We start from the raw sequence: 21,324 nt of genomic DNA, 5'->3' as shown, positions 1-21,324 counted from the left end.
TGCACAGTCTCCCCGCCTCAGAAAACACCAGTTGCTTGACCATCTGTAAACAACTCCTGCAGAAGACCCCACGTGCTCTAAGGTTTGGGAGCTATAGAATTTATGAAGATCACAGGGCCAGGAAACAGCTGACTGACTGTGAAAACAGGAACATCTCGAATAACCTCTCAACTCTACAGAAAGAGATGCATTTTAAATAAAAGCCAAGTAATTGCTTTGCTAGTGTTCTCTCTCAATTAGGAAGCTGTACTCCAAGGACAAAGTCAGCACACGTGTCTTTGAAATACTAAATTAAAAAACAACGCAGTATTTCCAAGTTTTGAACACTTAAAAGCACTCTTTGTCAAGGCGGAAACAACAGGAGTGCAGACCTTTTTTGTCTGCCAATATTTCACAAAGCCAAGAGGAACAGAATGGGCTGAGGGACGCGTGAGGCTGGCCTTTCGACCTTAAGGTTCTGCCCTCAGGTTTCCAGATCCACCAGCAGCAGGCAGGCCCTCCCTCCTGCTCCTCAGTGAGAACCACGGCCAGGGAGGCAGCAACAGTGGATATACATTGAAACAAGACAGCGAGGCGCTCAGACCCTCTGCCCACGGCCACCCCACCTAACCGGAAATGAGCAACAGAATCGCTTTCTAGGAATTTGCTGGTGGCTGTGGCCACGTGTCCTCCTTGCACTCAGGTTTCTTTTGACCAAATATTACATAGCGAGATGTGGTTGAGAGGCCCTTGGGACTCACCACTGACACAGAGGCTTTGTGAGTAAAGCGTCTGTTGGTATCTGCCCACTGAGCGCCAGCACATTTCAAAAGCTCAGCCAATGGCTCGGGGAACGTTAGGGACATTCAGAATCCCCTCTATGCCCACTGAGCTGATCTCATGTATGAATTTCTCAGTTCCTGGGTTGAGAAGACATTAAATATCCAGCATCGTGTTTATCTTCACTTAAAGAGCAAATATCCTTTCCAACAAAATCCGACAGGACAGAGATTAGCACTCAAGGGAAAGTGATCAAAAGCCCAAAATGCTTTGGTTAGCTTATGGAAGCTTGCTTCTGCTTTAGTTTCTAGGCAAAGTACATCAAAAGAATAGATATTACTGGAGACTCGAACTGTTTAAAGTCTCTAGTACTACTGAGAAACTACAGAAGATGGGGGAACAAAACATTAAGGTTGACCTTCTCCCCTGCAACACAACACATTAACAATCTATAAATAGTTTGGCTGGCCGGTGTGGCTCAGTGGTTGAGTGGTCAGTGTTCCATTCCCCTTGGAGGCACATGCCTGGATTTGGGGCTCGATCCCCAGTAGGGGGCGTGCAGGAGGCAGCCGATCAATGTTTCTGATGTTTCTATCTCTCCCTCTCCCTTCCTTTCTGAAATCAATAAAGATATATGTTAAAAAAATAGTTCAGGCTTTCTGTTTAAATATACACCGCTCCCCCCACGCAGAAAGGGTAGAAGCTTCTAATCCTCTTGCTATTTCAAAGGACTCTGACTCACCAATCAATCTAAGAAAGCCTGGTGGTTTTGTGAGTATGAGATGATCAGGAATGCCAAGCATCTTCCACACTCAGTGGGGCTCCCTGCTTTGATTGGTTTGAAGAAGGAGTAAGTAAGACAAGGAGAAAAAGGTAAAACATATGCTGAGCAAAGCATAGCAGCTGAAGTGAAAAATAAGTTGGAAGCTGTACGTGAGAATCAACATGAAGAGTGGAGAGTTCACCGAGAGGGAGCAGCACTGAGTGAGCAGCGTTTGGGGCTCCTGTGCCAGGAGGGTAAGCAGGAACAGCTATCCAACACTCCAACACGGCAGGGTCAGGAGCGCCAAGACCAGTTGAGGGAGGGGGACAGTGACATCACAGCCCTCCCACTCTTCTAGACTTTCTGCACCTCTGGCCAGAGCTGCCTGCTTCTCAGCCCTGCATGGAAAGCAGAGAAGGAAAGCAGGATATTAGGGGTTCTTTTCTCCCCTGGTGGCATCTCCCCAGCTCCGGGCTGGATTCAGGAAAAAGTGATCTGGAGCGGAGGGACTCCTGAGGCCCAGCAGCTCAGGCACTCACTGTGATGTTGGATGCTGTGGAGCTGCTTCAGCTGCGCTCATAGACTGTCCTCTGCCACCAGAGACCGAGCCTCTGACAAGTGAGATGCCGAGCCAAAGAAAGTAAAGACGGGAATGCAATGCATGCTTCCTATCTCCGCCAAAACGGCATTCTTGCTCCTGGCCTTGAGAAGTTCAGAAAGACTGTCACCTTGCAAAAAATGTGACCAGCCAGCAGAACATTACCACTCATTTCCCAGAGCCGCAGGCAGTTGTGACAGCCACGAAAGCCAGCAGGAGAGCCAGCAGAGCTAGGACAGGGTGACCACACATTTAATGTTACTGTTACCCACATTTAAACCGTTTTATTTCCACTAGAGGGCCAGCACGGAGATGACATTTCAGTTAGATGATTCTGCTGCTGGTTTAAGATTTGATCTTAAACCTTGGGGAGGTCCGGTAGGGGAAGGAAGGGAGCGGTGAAAAGGCTGCACTCAAGACAATACTGCTACTCAAAGGCAGCTCACCTTGGTCTAAGGCTATCCCCCCTTCTACCTGAGAAGCCTCAGCTCAGAATGACACTGTTATTAAAATAAGTTAAAAAAAAAATAGAGACCATAGGACACCATCAACTGCCAACTGGGCTCAAAAAATTCACTTATCTCTAACTCCTCCCCTCTTTTCTTATGTCCAAACAGTCACTCTGTTTTAATCAACTCTTTCTTCGCAGTGTCTCCCACATCTGTCCCTTTATGATGCTTCCACAGCAGTTTCCAGTCTTATCACCTTATGCCGGCAATAACTCCTGAACCAGGGGCCCCATCTCTGGTTTTTCTCTCTGCCAACCCACGGCCACGAACACGGTTGTAAAGCTAATCTCACTGAAACACAGCTGGTCACATCACCAACGCGCTGAGAAATCTCCACTGATTACCAACCCCCGTTTACTCAGCGTATGTTTTGCTCCCGTCTGAAACTCCCTCTGCATGGATGCAGATGCTGCCTGGTCACCAGGGCCCCCGGGGGCGAGACAGCAGGTGCACCTGGGTTGGAATCAAGGGCAGTATCCTGGAGAGGTTTACCTCTCCTTCATTAAGGTTCTTCACCTTTAAAAGAGCACAAGGGATCTCTACCATGTTCAGGAGGAGCAAGGCTAGAAGGGCAGGCTCACATCTGATAATACACGACCTGGGAAATCAAGTGATGTGGCCAGGAAGATTAGCGGAGGTCAGCCACCAACTATAAAAGTTTTGAGTTGGACCTAATTTTCCCACGTCTGGGCTCTGGAGGCTGTCGTGTGCTATAAACACTATCAGACATAAGTGACAGTTCATTCCCACATTCACTCATGTTTTCACCTTACAAATATTCCTCGAGCACTACTGTGTACTGGGTGGGAGAAAAACAAAAAAAATGAAAGGGAGGACTGGAATGACAAGAGCTGTATAAAAAGCCGCAGGCAGTGTCTAGCACAGGGCAGCTGACAGGGGCCCTCCAGGAAAAAGCTTTGAAGCATTTAATTGCTAGTGCAGTTATGCAGTTTTTCTTTTCCCCCTGTGATCACGAAGGAGGCCTCTAGATGGTGGGAGAGAAAAATCAAAGCAGCCTGCAGCCAGAGCGATGCGTGGAGGTCAGCTCTTCTGGAGAGACACCAGATCCACGGCGGACACTGAATGAGTGAGAAATGAACTTTTGTTTTGTGAAGCCCAATAAGTGTTTAGGGTTGACACTACAGCATAAGCCAGTCCTATCCTGACGAATGCAACCACTTTCATTTTCTCAAATATCACTGTCTGGCAATTATTCATGTGGGGTAATAACTTGTAATAGTGCTCATATTTACTACCCTTTATTTATCTTAACTTTTTTAACTTCACCTGTAACTATGCCTTGCCCCCTTCACTTAGGCTAGCACCTCTTGAATACAGAAAGCCTTGGCTCATACCCTTGGGGCTTTCCTCTTCAACCTCACTCACCCACCCTCTACCTCTCACTCCTCCTCCCCCTCCCCCAAATCAGCAGTGAACTTTGCACACGGCAACTGTTTAACTCATAATTGATGATTTGATATTTTCTCATTAGGAAATAACTTCCCAAATATAATGACTAATACTTATTTCATGAACCAACACCCCTCTGCTGGCATGGACACTTAGGAATTGAGTGCAATAGCTACAATAAGATTTTGGGGTTTGTCTGTGGATGACACTGCAGTCATGGCCTCAGGATTCGATGTCAATCATGGGCAGTCATATGTTGGCTTAGCGATCATTTCGTACTCATTTAAGTGGATCTTAATGTCTGTGGCCCTATTTAGTGATAGAGGTCTGAGCTTCTAGGATTCTCATTCATTCCTTTGTTCAGATTACACTCTTTCTCTGAGAGTTAGCCAAGAGTAACAGTTATGAATTCAAACGAGCTGTTTCCTTACCTGTAAAGGGAGAGTAAAAAGGTATCTTGTAAGGCTGTTGTGAGAATTATGCAAGTTAATATATGTAAGATACTTATAAAGTTACTAGTGGCCCAGTGCATAAAATTCATGCACAGAGGGGCGGGGGTTCCCTCAGCCCAGCCTGCACCCTCTCCAATCAGGGACCACTTAGGGGATGTCCGACTGGCGGTTTAGGCCCGATCCTTTGGCAATCTGGGACCACTGGCTCCTAACCACTCACCTGCCTGCCTGCCTGATTGCCCCTAACCCCTCTGCCTGCCTGATCGCCCCTAACTGCCCTCCCCCGCTGGCCTGATCTCGCCCCAACTGCCTCTGCTTGCCTGATCACCCCCAACGGCCCTCACCTGTAGGCCTGATCTCACCCCCAACTGCCCTCCCCTGCTGGCCATTTTGGTTCTGATTGGTCAGGTTCTATGTCAGTCAGCGTCAAAAGCTCCATCTCCTAGGCAGCCATTGGCTCCTCACAGTTCACCCAGATTTGGTTCCAATTGGTCGGTTTCTATGCCAGTCAGCATCTCTGGGCCTATCTCCAGGCCTGATCAGAGAGGTGGGGCTGATCAGCAGCCCTGGAGAGAAACAGGCGTGGCTGCTGGCGAAGCCCAGAGAGAAAGAGAGAGGCAACGGCTGATCAACAGCTGCCATGGAGGCTGTGGATCAGACCCTGCCTCTTTCTCCAGGCCTGATCCGCAGCCCCACTGGCAGTCAGTGCTGGGTCACTGCACCCGCACCAGTGGCAGTCAGTGCTGGGTCACCATGGCAACCCAGCACTGTCTGCAGGCCTGACTTCTGGTGTTCGGTCGAGCCTTTGGTCAGTTGTTACGGACCCTGGGTTTTTATATATTAGGATTTTAAGTACAGTTGCCCTTGAACAAAACAGGTTTAAACTGCACAGGTCCACTTACACATGAAATTTGTCAATAAACAGTGTAACTGTATTTTCTCTTCCTTATAATTTTCTTAATAACATTTTCTTTTCTCTAGATTACTTTATTGTACGAATATCGTATATAATACATATATCACACAAACTATGTGTTAATGGACTGTTAATGTTATTCGTAAGGCTTCCAATCAACAATAGACTATCAGTAGTTAAATTTTCGAGGAGTCAAAAGTTAGATGCAGCCAGGGTCAATGTGACTCGGTTGAGTGGCATCCCATGCACCAAAAGTTTGCTGGTTCAATTCCCGGTCAGGGCACATGCCTGGGTTGCAGCCTTGATCCCTGAGGCTGGGGTGAGGGGGGTAGTGGGGGCACATGCAGGAGGCAGCAGATTGATGGTCACATCGATGTTCTCTTTCAAATAAATAAAAATATATTTTTTAAAAAAATTAGGTGCAAATTTTTGACAGCATGAGAAGTTGGCACCCCTATCCCTGCATTGTTCAGGGGTCAATTGTTCTAAGATACAGCAGTACCTGGCATATTGTAAGTACTTTATAATGCTAATACTAACTGAGCCCACTACATGGCAGATATTAGAGAAAAAGGATGAATAAAAGGCTGCCCAGTTCCCAAGGAGTTTAAAATCCTGTAAGGATTATATATGAACAAAGAAATGAAGGGTTACAGAGCCACTGCCCCAGACAGAAAGAATACACAAAGTAACACACATGGCAGATGCAAACATGCATGAACACACAGATGCATGCACACACACACAGATGCATGCACACACAGATGCGCGTGCGCACACACACACACACAAACACGTGCGCAACAACTGGCAGCTGGTGAGTTACAACCGAAAAGGTGATCCTTCACTTTGGAAGAAGGGAAGCCAAGAAAGGCTCTATAGAGAACCTGATGGCTGACCTGAGTCTTACGATATGAATAGGCACTTGCCAACCAAGACAGTGCCATGATGACCAGGCAATCAAGGAATGTGAAAGAGGCATAAGACAATACTATTCATTTATTCATTCAACAAATGTTTATCAAATGCCTCCTATGCTTGGCATAGTTTTAAGTACCAGATACAGCAGTAAATGATATTGACAAGGCTTTTGCTTTCACTGAGTTAAAATTTTAATAGAGGATACTAACAATAAGCCAGTAAACAAATACATAAAGCAAAGGGCTATGAAGAAAACACACTGGGTAAGATGGCTAGAGTGAGACTGGGGGGTAGTATGCCCGACTAGAGTGTAGAGAGTGAAAGCTGTGAGCAGAGCTACCCCCAGTTTCCATGCAGAGGACTTTCCCTAAACTCTCCTAGCCTCTTATTCCACCATCTTTTTCCCCCCCAAGGATGTAGCGTGCGCTACCTGGCTGAGGGTTAAAGCCAGCGTGTGGTCCATGCCTGCCTTTTGGTAATGTTAACTTCGCTAGACACAGTTACCCTGCCACTAGGTACAGTAAGAATGTTGAGTACAGGGGTGGTGGAGGGGATAGATTTTGGCGTTCTTCTCCTTCCTCTTCACACAGAGAGTGACTCACATGAGAACTTGAACTTTCCTGCAGGTGGGGCTGTTCCCAGGCCCAGACTGGGGAATAGAGCGGTGGAAGCCCACTTTTGGTTCTCAACCCCAGATATAATTTCTAATTCAGTTAACTGTTATCAGTCAAAAAGCTGCATCTTGGCCTCCACCTTCCTTATTACACTTGTCTTACTTCTCAGTTGGCTTAGAACTTGGGAAGGGAAGAGACCTCTCAAGATAAAAGTTGTTATACAATAAAAGCCTTCCCTTTCCCAACAGACACCTCAAAACTAAATTAGGAAGCACTATCCTAATCTATCAAACCTGTCAGCTTAATAAAAAATCCTTCAAATCTCCTACTTCATAGCTCCAAAGACACTGCAAGGTGTGTGACTGAAAAGTCTGGCCCAAATAGTATAATACGGCACCTTTGATAGAGTAGTGAATATGGGGGTGGGGTGGAAAAATAATGATTTCAGCGCCAGTGTAAAGCTCTAGGCTACACAGTTCATGGCTGGTAGCCACAAAGAGGAAGATGAGGAAATGTGAAGTCTTTAGATATTCTTACTTTGTGATTTCATATCTACATGTTTTTTAAAACCACACTAGAAAAAAGAATGTTCTTATCTTTTCTCTGAAGAATGTAAAAGCATTTTCAATGTATTTACATACTTTCTTCACAACCTCCTTGTGAGACAAGATGGGACTATATCATTTTCATGAAGACATATGGATGGCATGGTTATTATCTACAGCAGGGGTGGGGAATGTCCGGCCCACGGGCCACATATGGCCTGAGAAATCATTTGGCCCAGTCCTGCCAAGGCATTAGAGGTGAGTTAATTAAAGGTTTGAGCAAAAATAGCAGGCTGGACTGCTTTTTTAAGTTGATAATTTTATATGGCCGGCGAATTACGTTATAAATATTCAAATGGCCCTTGGCAGAAAAAAAAGTCCCCCACCCCTGATCTATGGGGCTCAGTTCTGAGCAGTAGAGAATTTATTTTAAGATGAAGAATAAGATAGATAGTCCCTGACCTTGAAGGCCTTACCCTCTACCTAGAAAGATTGCCCAGGCTCCCAAAGCATTATGTATCAAAAAAGGAAATCTAAAATAAGTGTCAAATAGATGGCAAAGATTTAAAAATGCTTCAGGAGTTCAGGAGGGAAAGGCATCTATTGAAATCAAGAGTGATTACAATAGTTTCATGTGAGAAAAAATGTTCAAACCCCAACTACACACACTGTAGCAACTGCATTTAGAAAGTGTACCTCAGGCCAAAGATCCAGAAGGTATCAAAACAATACAGTGTGTGCTGTATTTCTCTGTGCAGCCCTGCGGTACCAGCACTGCCCTGGGCCCAGGTCAGTGGCCCTGCATCTGGGTAGCATGTTTAATGGGTACTCTGTTTCCCTGGATTTCACTCTGCTCCGGATCACTGCCCACATTCAGCCAGGAGCAGCGACCGCACTGGGCAGGAAATGCTGAACCCCCTGTGCCCTGCGCACAGAGCTGCTCTGCCACAGGGATGACGCATAAGCAGACTCTCCACCTACTTTCATTCGCTAAGGCAGGGAGGTTCTGCCAGCTTCGCTGGCCCCTCAGGGGCCTGCAGAATTCTACTACAGACATTGCCTTCTCCCGCATCAAGTCCTGACTCCCTGACTCAAGTCCTGACTCACAGTGCTGACTCAGGTGGAGGAAGGGGGCAAGGGTTAATAGCAGGGACAGATAGTAACAATTACCAAGTCTACTTGCTCTGCAGGAGGGAAAGGCAGGCCAGGACTGGAGGAAGTCAAAGGGACGTCCGGGCTATGCTCGTCCTGCCCAGGGTACATTGGCTGCCCCTGTCATTGTATTGTTTCTGGCTGCACAGGACATGTTGCTATGGAACCAATACATGCCATTGCTACTTGGCCTCCAGCAAACAAAACCTCAGCGCTGGCAAGAGCATTTCCCTAGATTTCCCTTAAAGGGATACCTTTGACAGTGAGTGCAGTCCACGCCTGGGAACAACAGTGGTATTGTTCCAGGTCCTGCCCTGCTGCATACCGTGAAAAGGAGCCCAGCAACTCCTGTTTTACAAGATCTACATGCATGTGGCATGTGGATGCACATGGTCCAAACCCAAGGTGTGGGGGCCAGCCTCAGGGCTGCTTTTAAACTAAGAAACCTCATGGCCTCCGGTTTATATTTAGTCCCCCCCCCGCCCCCCCCCCCCCCCCCCCGCCACCTCAACCCCTACACACACACAACTGGTAGAAGCAAAAAACTTGTCATACTTTGGGTAATAATTTGATGCTCCTGACTGTTAACTTAAAAAAACTATGTCCCCACCAGGAAAGCAAAGCAGCCACAAGTGGTCTAATTTTAATCCCTTTTCCACTGCTTACCTGAGACCCTCCGCTCCCAGTTTATTCCTCACAGAAAGCTTGGGACCAGGAGGCATGGACTCCGCACGTGCCCACTTTCCTAGGTCCTTAATTGTCTTCTATTTTAGTCTTATCAACCTCTGAGATGCCATAGAGACCCTTAGCTCCCCCAAAGAGCAGACAGATCTCCACGTCCCACGTCCCACTGTGCTGTGCTCTAGCGATAAACCGTTTGGGCTTTCCTTGGACACGATGAGGAAATGGGAACCCTAAGTTCACGCTTCTAATGAATGCACATTCATGCCTATCAAGCATCTGGGACAGGAAAGGTCAATAGTAGAGGCATAGGCAGAGGCTCCCTCAGTGAATCTGCAATCCCCATTCTCACTCCCACCAGGACATTGACAGGAAGCGACTATCTCTGTACTCTGATAAGAAGACACTTCAAGTTCCTTAAAAATGACTGTGGTTAGGGCAGAAGAGAAGTCCCCATTTACTAAGGTAAACTGATTAAGTTGACAAGTGGGATAATAATAATGGACACAAGCTGTCTGTGCCACACTTAAACCAATCCTAGGTGAGATGAAATGTTTGGGAAATACATGCTCTAGCTCTCTAACTTAAGCGACCACAGTCTAGAGCCAGATGCGGCATAGGCATCCGCGAAAACACCACAGCAAGTCCCCCTTGTGGGCCCTCCAGCGGAGAACCCCTTCTCTCCATCATGCCCCACAACTGAATTCTCATGTTAGAAACCACATAGCTTTTATTTATTATTTTTTAATGAAGAAAGGTGACTCTGAAAGTCTCTCAGACCGCAGGCCAAAGTTTACACTGTGCTATATGAAACCTGCTAAGCATTACTCTGCAGGTGCGGGATGCCCGGACGGGGGCGTGCGGGTCTGCAGCTGGCCGGCACACACCTGCACTGCGGCTCGGGGCTGCAGCACAGATTTAGCCCGCGTCTCCGCACGGGGAAGTGCTATTGCAAATGCAGGGGTTTGGGAAAGACACAAAGGAAAACATGCCCTCTCGGCTGAGGTCCATCACAGAAGTGCCCCGGGTCTGCCCCGTCCACCCACCTCTCTTGGTAGCAGCCAAGAGTGACTTCTAGGAAGTTAAACAGCTAAACAGTATCCCTCCTGACACTTGCCTTAGAGCAGCGGTTCTCAACCTTCCTAATGCCGCGACCCTTTAATACAGTTCCTCATGTTGTGGTGACCCTCAACCATAAAATTACTTTCGTTGCTACTTCATAACTGTAATTTTGCTACTGTTATGAATCGTAATGTAAATATCTGATATGCAGGATGTATTTTCATTGTTACAAATTGAACATAATTAAAGCATAGTGATTAATCACAAAAACAATATGTAATTATATATGTGTTTTCCGATGGTCTCAGGCGACCCCTGTGAAAGGGTCATTTGAACCCCAAAGGGGTCGCGACCCACAGGTTGAGAACCGCTGCTTTAGAGGGATGTTATCACTAGTTTATCGGCATTACTTCAGGTCCAACAAGCTATAATCTGTGTCCACAGAAGGAATTGGAATTTTAAAAACAGTTCTGTGTGTGTGTGTGGGGGGGGGGGGGGGCGAGTACTGGAGGGATAGGGAGACCTCACAGAGGGGAGTCAAATGCCTCAGCAGCCATCTGTACCCACATGAGCTCTAAGGTCCCATCCAGTGCTCTCTCTTTCAGGGCGTTCATGAAACAGGGCATCATGTGAACAAAACAGATAATTTTTCCTTGCCCAGAGCCCATCTCTGTGATCAGTCACTGAAACAAGGAAACTTCCTCTGCTGTCTGCTCTGCAGCTGAACGAGGCTAGAGCAACAATGGTAGCAACTCCTAAAAGGCAACCCACGTGGACAGCGGAAAAAAAACGGCAGAAAAATACAAGAGGGAAACCTCCCTCTGGAGGGAGGAGGGCATGGGATGAGTAGAAAGAACATTTTGGTTCCAAGCGGGGGAAACTTCTAGAGAATGTGTGCAGGCACTTTTTCTTAGAGCGCTGGGTAACAGTGTGATGTGGGTGTACATATATAAAAGAGTCATAGACTCACTCACCGTAAGAAAACAGCAGATTGGATCCTCTGCCCCAGAAAACGAACTAATTTCTTTGGAAAACTGGAAGAGAAAAAGATTTAAACAATGTTAAGTCCATTCTGTAACTCAGCACAGGTGTGCAGACATAGGGAGTGTGAGAAATCCCAGCCCTGGCATGTGGGCAGTTAGTAGGTGCGCAGTAAATCTGAAGAACAGTGGATGCAAAATGGTGTGGCTGACTACTTGAATTTTTTAAAAAGAGCTTTGAACAATTAATATGCAGAAAGCAATCATGTGTGTGATTCTGCAATCATGAGAAAGATGAACCTCATGATGAAGGATCATATACTGTGGTGCCTGAAAAATGAAGTTTTGGGTGGATATTTTTAAATGTCATGTCTGCACCCCCACCACGCAGTTGATTGACGACCTCTCAATAAGTAAGCAGAGTACCCCATGCCTGCACTTTGCCCTTTCCCAAATGGCAGAGCCGCAACTCCACACATCCCCCCACTGAAGTCAGTGACCCCACAGGGACCCATAATTGGGCTCAGATGGGAATGTGGACTTGGCAGAGGGCGCTGGGGGCTACATATCAGGCCAACTGTGTAATCCCGCGAGGAAGCCACGGTGTCTGAGATAAAGTGTGGGAAAGAGCCGAGATGAAGTGCATGTTGGAAGAGGAAGCCTGAAAGACAAAGGGAGATAAGGCAGTGACAGCAGCAGACTGTGTAATCTACATCACATAAGGGACTAAACTCAAGATCCAAGTTTTAAAACATTTCCAGAGACTGTTTTAAAGATGCCTTTGCAGGTTTAGGAGGGGACGTGAGGCAAAGCTAGTCTGGTTCCTGAGACTGGCCGGTTTTCACAGGATCCCAGAGCACTTGGGATTGAGAGCTATATGAAGGCCACGGCTTTTCCTCCTTTTCCCTAAAAGGAAGAGAGAGGCCTGGTCACTAGGGCGGGATGGAGAGCCTCCTCCTCCTCCTCAGCACGCTCCCTGGCAGCAGATCCTGACTCAGTTCCTCAGAATCGGAAAGGCGTTCCCCCAGTCCCAGAGAGAAGTCACCGGCCATAATGTCAGACTGCGCTAGGAGAGGTGGGGCTGCTGAGACGATGAGATTCAGCCTCGTGAGAAGTTTATACTCTAATTGGAAACACAATACGGAAGCAAGAGGAGCAGAGAAAGCTGGTACATGCTGGTAAAATCTCTGAGCACCTTCTTTTTAAAGCCACGGTTTATAATCCACTCACATGCAGTAACCTTTTCATTCTAACGGCAGACGAGATGTCTACAGTAAGAATCATAAAGACCACAAGACTGATTTCAGAGTCAGACCTGACTCTGAATCGCAGCTCAGTCACATAACAGCTGTGTGATTCTAGTTCCGTAAACTCTCGGCCCCCTTCCCTCATTTGCAAAATGGTAATACTAATACCCACTTCATATAATGTTTCAAGTTTCTACTGCAGTGCTTGGCATGTAGAAGAGACTTAAAAAGAAAAAGCTTTTAATGCCAGGTGGCACAGCATATCTACATATCTGAAATACTAGAGAAGGAAGACACAGGAGAGATTTTTATAACTCATAATGTATCAAAATGTCGGTCCTTGTATTCTCTCACCCCCCCCCCCATTAGTTAAGACAAGTGAGAACAAAGTAAAACTGTTTACTGTGAACAATTAGATCATACAGATAAGGGGAGAAACACCCAAATATTAGAAATCAGCAAAAGCCTCACTAATGATTACTATGACCATTTTGGTTTATATGGTTCCAGGCTCTCTCCTATGCTCAAGCACACACAGTATATTAGACATATACTTAAATAAGTAAAATTTTATACATATGTACAATTCATTCATAATATACTATGATAGAATTCATATTGTTTTACAATGTGAAAACATTTTATTTGGTATAGTATAAATCTCTTAATTTTAATATACCCATCTCCATCATAACTTTTTAAGGACTTACAAGAGTATTACACTAAAAGAAGTAACCTCTAAATGTGTATTTGTTGAATTTACAGAATCTACCAGTGTCCCACATTTATGAGAAATTACTACACATGAGGTAGTGTGTGGTTCTTTTTTTTCCCATATTTTCATCAAGATCATGAAAGGCAGATTGTATAAATGTAAGAGTTAACAACAAAGATTGTTTTGGTTTATAAATGGGAGTAGCTTAGAAGAATACTAACTAGCACAGGGAATAACATCACAAATAACAATATCCAGTGACTTTCATATATGTTGCAAGGGGACAAAATCCTAAGGAGGAGGGCTAACAATGAATAGAGATGTCTATTTCAAGTAGGAAATCCCAATAATGAAGTGAAACAAGTGTCCCTGTTTCAGTCTGATCATGACAAAGAGAAAGTTACTGAAAACTATAAATTCTTGAGTGACCCTAAAAATCATAATCACATTATATGAACTTCAAAACCAAAAAACAAAACCCAAAAAACAAGATTTTACCATATTTAGAAGATACTAGGATTTGAAATGTTTCTGTAATGTCAGTATTTCTCATCCAATTTCCTTCGCAGAGAATGGCTGGTGTGGTGAACATATGTGATACGGTTTGCTTAAACTGCATGACACATCTTGTCCTCGATTGAGAAAACTGTGCTCTATCTACAAATGTGACCGGGAGGCTGGGGGAGTGAATGTATCCTCACAATCAGCGAAGAGTGTGAGCTAATTCCTCCTCCAGTTATGACTGTAACTAACCCTTTGTAAGTACTGCCAACACTGCTCCTTCAAGCAGGCAGGCAGGCAGGAGGTGGGGGGTGGGCAGGATGCAGGAGAGAAAGACAGACCGGACATACTGTGGCAGTAGAGAAATGCCAAACCAGACACCAGCCGGAAAATCCTGGAGAGGGCAAAAGTGGAGAAACAGCCCTGGCCAGTGTGGCTCAGTTGGTTGGACATCATCCATCCAGTGCACTCCATGTTATGCTGTCACATCAATGATTCTCTCTCTCCCTCTCCCTTCCTCTGTCTCTAAAAATCAATAAAGTATTCTTTAAAAAAAATAAAACAGAAACAAAGTAGAGAAATATAGAGTTTGATTTCTGAAACCAGAATCTACAATGAATGAAGAGGTGAGATACCTATTTGTATGCTACCTCCCAACAAAAGTTCCCTAAAAGTTCATCCCCTGTCCGGTTTATGCAGTTTTTAGGGGAGGTGATAATTTTCGGTGAGGTTCATACTCTTAGACTTCTGTTCTACTTGACCACGTGAAATAGAATCAATATTGGTAGATAAGAACACAGACCTTAAATTTTAGCATTAGATGGAATCGCAGAAAGCATTTCTTGGACAATCCATACTAGGGCCTTCACTTCACATGGCATATGGACTGAGCTACTCTTAATGGATCTTTTTGATTGTACAATTCAGTAGTCAGTAAGATGTCCCTCGATCTCACAATGCATTTCTAATAGGGACAGAGTTTTTGCTTTGCCTAACTCTCTCTTGGGTTAACTGCTTTCTCCGCTGTGTTATGTGCTATATAACATCTCTGTTATACAGTCAAAGCAAAACGATGCTCATTCTTCAATTTGCTTTCAGAGGAACCTTCATACCCTTTGATGGTATACATGGGATGGCCCAGAACACATTCTGCATAGCAGACCTAGCTGTCGAAACTGGGGTTTTGATCCTAACATCCTCACCAATTGTGCATCTCTGGTAAATATGACCTGGCCAGGAAAACTGTGCTGATGCCATATATTCCACACTTACAGTATAGTTTTGAACTACAGACTTTGGAAAATTTTGTCTTGCCATTGTATAGTGTCATCCTGAATAAGCACAGAATTCCTTAATATTAACGACTACCATTTACTGAGTGGTTATTTTGTGCCAAGTTTTTATCTATTATCTGTAATCGTCACAAAATCTCTGTAAAATAGGTTGCATTAGCCCCATTGTACAGATGACGAAAACAAGGCTCAAGACAAGTAACTTAACCAAAGTCACATACCCAACAAGATAAAGCAAGAATTCAAAGCCAGGTTTATCGGGGTTTCATGGCCAAAAAGAAAAGAACGAAGCATCATGGTCACATGTGATTTTTATATGAAGGCCACAATCTACAGGATTCTGTCAAACAAAAAATAAACACTTGCTTTTTTTCAATAATTAGATATTACTTTTTCAGGTTATTTTTCTCATAGCAAGAAAGGATGCTAGAAACAAAGTTATTCATGCAATTTGGTAGTAAGTTGTGCTTTAGCTGTCTAGACAGGCATTCTTCAGGCAGAAGAGCAGGACCAAAGTGCTGACAGTTGCAGCAACACAAAATGTAGCCTTGGCAAGTCAGTCTAACAATTACTTTGCATCATTCTGATTATGAGCCACAAGTATGCAATCAACAGCATAGAGACGATCTTAAATGATCTCCATCAGCATTTTACTTTAGTTATCAATGCTTGGCAGATGGAACACATTCTCATCTGACCTAAACGCAATGTTAATGACCCGAACACAAAGAACGTGCAGAAATAAGAGCAGCACAGAGAACGGCCTTGCTGGGGGCCACTGGTTATAAGAGATGCACTGTATTTCATCAACTTTTCCATTTATTACCTCAGCGTAAATAAATAATATTCATGTGTTTCTCATCTGATAAATTCATCCATAGTCTAACTCAATGGAAAGATTAAGTAAGTTTACAGTTCCCCAGACTTAATACTGCATGTTGTGCAATTCTCTACAAGGAACAGTTTTCATGTTTAATTACACATTTTGTGGGTTGCATCTCCCCCACTAAATTGTGGCCCAGCTCCAACAGCATGAAAATTTTATCGTTTATCTCTCTATTCTCAACACCTAGCCCAGTGCTTGGTGTATATAGTAGACATGCAAAATATGCAGAAATGAATGAACATGCTATCTAATGGAATATGCATGCTATCCAATGATATCAAAGAGCATTATATATAACATTTTAAAATCAATGATTAATATTCTTGAATTGCCAAACACACCATGTAAATTCCTTAAAGACAGTATCTATATACCTAACAATTCTAGCTGTTAGAATGTTTATTATAAGAATGGTCAAAAGGATGAACAGAAAGCAGAGCAAAATCATCACGTCAACAGTATTTCAAAATTCCAAAACTGGCAATCACCGCCTTAGCAAAGTTGCACCTTCGACTTGGAGGGAGGCGGGAGGAGCAGGATGCTATTTTTAGAGTGAAGGCAGAAAGCTTTCTGCGCCCTGCACTTTAGGGCCACGTCCCTGCAGTATGACTCTTCTCTCTGCAGCTAAAGATCAGAGCTACTTCACCAAAGTTCAGTACAAATAGGAAATATCATAGGGGCAGGGAGAGATGAATACTGTGACTTTCAAAAGTGCTGCCTGTGTAGGAACATTGCAGTCACATCTGGCAGCGGCCCCAGTGATCTCGATGCAAAAGCTATTGTTCCAATCAAACAACAAAGGCTTAAAAAACATAGTTCTGGACAAAAGTTGGAGTTCAGTAAATATTTAAAAGCCATAATATCTTATATCTGTGTGAGCTTTATAGTTTTCAAAGTGCTCAAGTATAGCATGAACAGTCAGCAGCCAACATCACTATGCTAAATATAGTTTTAAAAATTGTATCTCTTAAATGTCTAGAATAACCAGGGGCTGGCAAACTCTTCCAGGAAAGGGCCAGAGAGCATATATTTTAGGCTTTTTTACTCAGCTTTGCCATTGGAGCACAAAAGCAGCCATGAGAATACTACACAAATGGATGTGGCCATGTGCAAACAAAACTTTATTTGCAAAAACAGATGGGCTGGGATATGGGTCATGGGTCAGTATTTGTCAGTCTTTCGTCTAGAATGTCATTACACATTGACCCTTGAACAACATGAGTTTGAACTGCATGCGTCCACTCATGTGCAGATTTTGTCAATAAATATGTACAATACAATACTATAAATTTATTTTCCTTATGATTTTCTTAGTAACATCTTTTCTCTAGCTTACTTTATTGTAAGGACACAGTATATAATACATATAACATACAAAATATGTGTTAATTGACTGTTTATGTTACCAGTAAGGCTTCTGGTCAACATGGGCTGTTAGTAGTTCAGTTGTTGGGCAGTCAAAAGTTATACGCAGGATTTTCAACTGGGCAGGTGGTCAGCACTCTTGACCCCTGATTCGTTCAAGGGCCAAATGTACTGGGAAATTTTGAGACACATCCTCTGCTTCCTACTTTCCCCTCAAAGAGACTATATTTTTACTTAGTAAAAAATTAGATGACAATATCACACAGTATCCAGAAGCAGTGAAGGGCTTACTTCTGCAGCATCCATCCCACCACTGAATAGCAGCAAGGGCAAATCTTCCCATGCCAGGTGAAGCTATCCAGAGTGGCAGGTCACTGTGCATTCGTCTCTGCATCATATATGTGGAAAAGCTGCCCCACAGAACCCTAGATAAACATTCAGAACCTCTTGAGGTAGTGTGTTATCTAGGCAAGCAGGAAGACCCTGTGCAACAAAATCACACCATCTGATTAAATATGGGCAAATGACTATCTTTCTCTAAAGAAGATTTTCAAATGGACAAAGAGCACATGAAAACATGCTTAATGTTACTAATCACTAGGGAAATGCAAAACAAAATCACACCTTAGGAGGTTATTATAAACAACAACGAATAACAAATTTTAAAAACACAGCAAATAACACATGTTGGCAGAATACAGAGAAAATGCAACCCTTTGTATTGTTGTTGGGACTATAAAATGGTGCAACTACTATGGAAAACTATGGCAGAACCTCAAAAAATTAAAAATAGAAATACCATATAATCTAGAAATTCCACTTCTGGGTATGTACCCAAAAGAATTTAAAGCAGGGACTTGAACAGATATTTGTAAATCTATTTTTCATAGCAGGATTATTCTTTTTTAAAAAAATATTTTTACTGATTTCAGAGAGAGGAAGGGAGAGGGAGAGATAGAAACATCAATGATGAGAAAGAATCATTGATCGGCTGCTTCCTGCGCTCCCCCTACTGGGGATCAAGCCTGCAGCCCGAGCATGTGCCCTGACCAGGAATTGAACGCTCAACCACAGAGCCACACTGGCCAGGCACCACGTTCATAATAGCATTATTAACAACAACTAACAGGTGAAAGCAACCAAGTGTAAATACACAAGATATAATATATACAAACAATGCAATATTACTTAGCCATAAAAAGGAAGGACATTCTGACATATGCAACAACATGGATGAACCTTGAAGACATTATGCTAAATGAAATATGCCAGTCACAAATGGACAAATACTATGTGATTCCAATTACACAGTATATAGAGATGCCTAGAGTAGTTGAATGCAAGAGACAGAAAATAGAATGGTGGTTGCCAGGGGCTGAGGGAAGGGGGAAATGGAAAGTTATTGTCTAATGTATATCCAGTTTCAGTTTGAAAGATGAAAAGCATTGTGGAGATGCGTGGTGCTGATATTTAGACAATAATGTGAATGTGCTTAGTGTCAGTGAACTATATACACTTAAAAATAGTAAATATTATATTATATATATACTAGAGGCCCAATGCATGAAATTCGTGCAAGAGTAGGCCTTCCTTCCCCCAGCTGCCAGCACCAGCTTCCCTCTGGCACCCAGGACCTGGGCTTCCCTTACAGCCCTGGTTTCATCCAAAAGGTTCTCCGGTCTAATTAGCATATTATGCTTTTATTATTATAGATTTACTAGTAGCCCGGTGCACAAAATTCATGCACATTAAAAGGGAATTAATTGCCCTAACCGGTTTGGCTCAGTGGATAGAGCATTGGCCTGCATACTCAAGGGTCCCGCGTTCGATTCTGGTCAAGGGCATGTACCTTGGTTGCAGGCACATCCCCAGTGGGGAGTGTGCAGGAGGCAGCTGATCGATGTTTCTCTCTCATTGATGTTTCTAACTCTCTATCCCTCTCCCTTTCTCTCTGTAAAAAATCAATAAAATATATTTTTTTAAAAAGGGAATTAATTAGCAAACTGGCCACCTGTCGATTCCGTGAGGAAAGGGGCTCCCTCCTCCCTCCTGTCAGGGTCCAGGGTGCAGGAGAATAGGGCTCCTGGTTGGCAGGCCACTGAGAGCAAGTACCCAACAGCAGATTCTGTGAGGAATGGGGCTCCCTCCTTTCTACTGTCAGGGTCTGGTTTGAAGGCCAGCCATACCCCCTGTTGGGCCAGACCCAGAGTTCTACCACACCGTGGCCTCCACCTCAGCAACCCAGGACTGACTGATGCTTGGTGCTCCTGGTGCTCTGAGGGTGGGTTCTTCCCTCAGGCCACAAGGGAAACAGCTGGAGAGGGCGCAGCCCTTGACAAAATGACCCAGGATTCAGTGGGTCCACGCTCCGAGGGTGGGTTCCTGCCTCAAACCCTGCCCTCACCGGAAACAGCTCCAGGAAACAGCTCAGGGGAGGGTGCAGCCGTTGCCAAGACAACCCCTGCAGGACTGATTTCCCTCTGCTTGATCGGGATTCTGATGGTCGTGATGAACACCACCCATGGTTTTTATATAAGTAGATATTACCACAATTTAAAGAAAAATAGACTTGTGATCACTTGGCTCTCTAAGGGAGCTTCTCAGGTGATCTGTTGGACCAGGATGTCCCAAAGAGGTCCATGTCAGTCATGCCTGGGAGGTCTGGTCTACAGGAGACAGCTGAGGAATTGCAACCTGCCTGAGGGTGCCAGGAAATCAGCTGAAGTTTGAGAGCCTCCACATCTAGAGAGTTTTCAGAAAAAGGAGAATACGAGGCTCCTGTGATTCACAGTGAACTCTGCACCTAAGAGTTGTGATGTGGCCAGAATGCCTGTCATGTTCTCTTCCGAGTGCTACAACCTTGGGGATTCAATGGATCAAGAATGAAGCCAATGACAGATAGGAATAGTAGTTAGGACAGTTTACCAATCATGATGGGGGGACATAGGAAACAGCATTGAATGACAGTGAAAACAAACAGCCTTTCTCTCTCTAACCCTGCTTTCCCTGCCCACACGTGTGGCCACTGTTAGTTGACTCTCCTGAAACGTAACTCCTCTGAGTCTAATTCTGTGTAACACTTAATACCAAATACCATGCACAAGAGGTAACCTCATGAAAACTGTCCCTATTTGCATAGCACTAGTCCATGGATTACTCAGGTATCACCCTTACAAAAGTCCAGCTAATATAGGGCCTCATCACCTACTACAAGCAGGGTGATGCTGAGTCATGCCTTCTCAGCTGAAGGAAGATACTATTTTTTCCCATATTCTTTTTTTTTTTAATCCTCACCAGAGGATATGTTTTGAGAGAGAGAGAGAGAGAGAGAGAGAGAGAGAGAGAGAGAGAAGGGAAAAGGGGGAGAGGGAGAGAGAAACATAGATGTAAAAGAGAAACATCGATCATTTGCCTCCCATACACACCCAGAACAGGAATCGAACCACAGCCTTTTGGAGTATGGACTGGCGCTCCAACCAGCTGAACCACCTATCCAAGACCTTTTCCAATATTCTTGATAAGAAAGAGAAAGACAGCCCTGAGCCAACCCAACCATAATGGAGGAGGAAAGGCCTATGGCCTTGTTGCTTATGACACTAATGACCACCCTTCGGTGAATGACAAATCTTCTTATATAGTTAAAACAAGGTAGAAGACTAGGTCATACATCCCCAACTGAGTTATACTGAATGGCCATTAGAGGGTCCCAAATATCCTACCTAACTCTAACATTTTCTGGCTGCCAGAGTTTTAACCAATATGTAGTAAAATGCAATTTTCGTTCAAGGGCACACATCTCATTGTAACCTTTTGTATTTTTTAACAGTTTTTGTCAGAAAATGCGAAGCATTAAAGAAATGTACATACAAAAAAATTCTAGTGGAAAAAATACACTAAGAGTCGGGGTAAATACCAGATTTTTAAGTAGCTAAAGCCAGTGGTGTGCAAGGAAATGT

General features: G+C 44.2%; 1 protein-coding gene across 4 annotated transcripts in view; it reads right to left on the bottom strand.

Moving 5' to 3' along the window:
• The window catches only part of ATXN1 (ataxin 1), a 421,222-nt gene that overhangs the window by 190,007 nt on the left and 209,891 nt on the right, over positions 1-21,324 (bottom strand). For all 4 annotated transcript variants that reach the window (XR_011470272.1, XM_070405691.1, XM_070405692.1 and 1 more), the window contains one exon: positions 11,357-11,416. The gene's annotated coding sequence lies outside the window, so the exon portion shown is untranslated. The remainder of the gene's footprint in view (positions 1-11,356; positions 11,417-21,324) is intronic.

Source organism: Myotis yumanensis, unplaced genomic scaffold (assembly GCF_028538775.1).
Source record: "Myotis yumanensis isolate MYYU_CA2020_CCGP unplaced genomic scaffold, mMyoYum1.0.hap1 SCAF_2, whole genome shotgun sequence".
Lineage (NCBI taxonomy): Eukaryota > Metazoa > Chordata > Mammalia > Chiroptera > Vespertilionidae > Myotis > Myotis yumanensis.
This window is presented reverse-complemented; position numbering and strand designations above follow the sequence as displayed.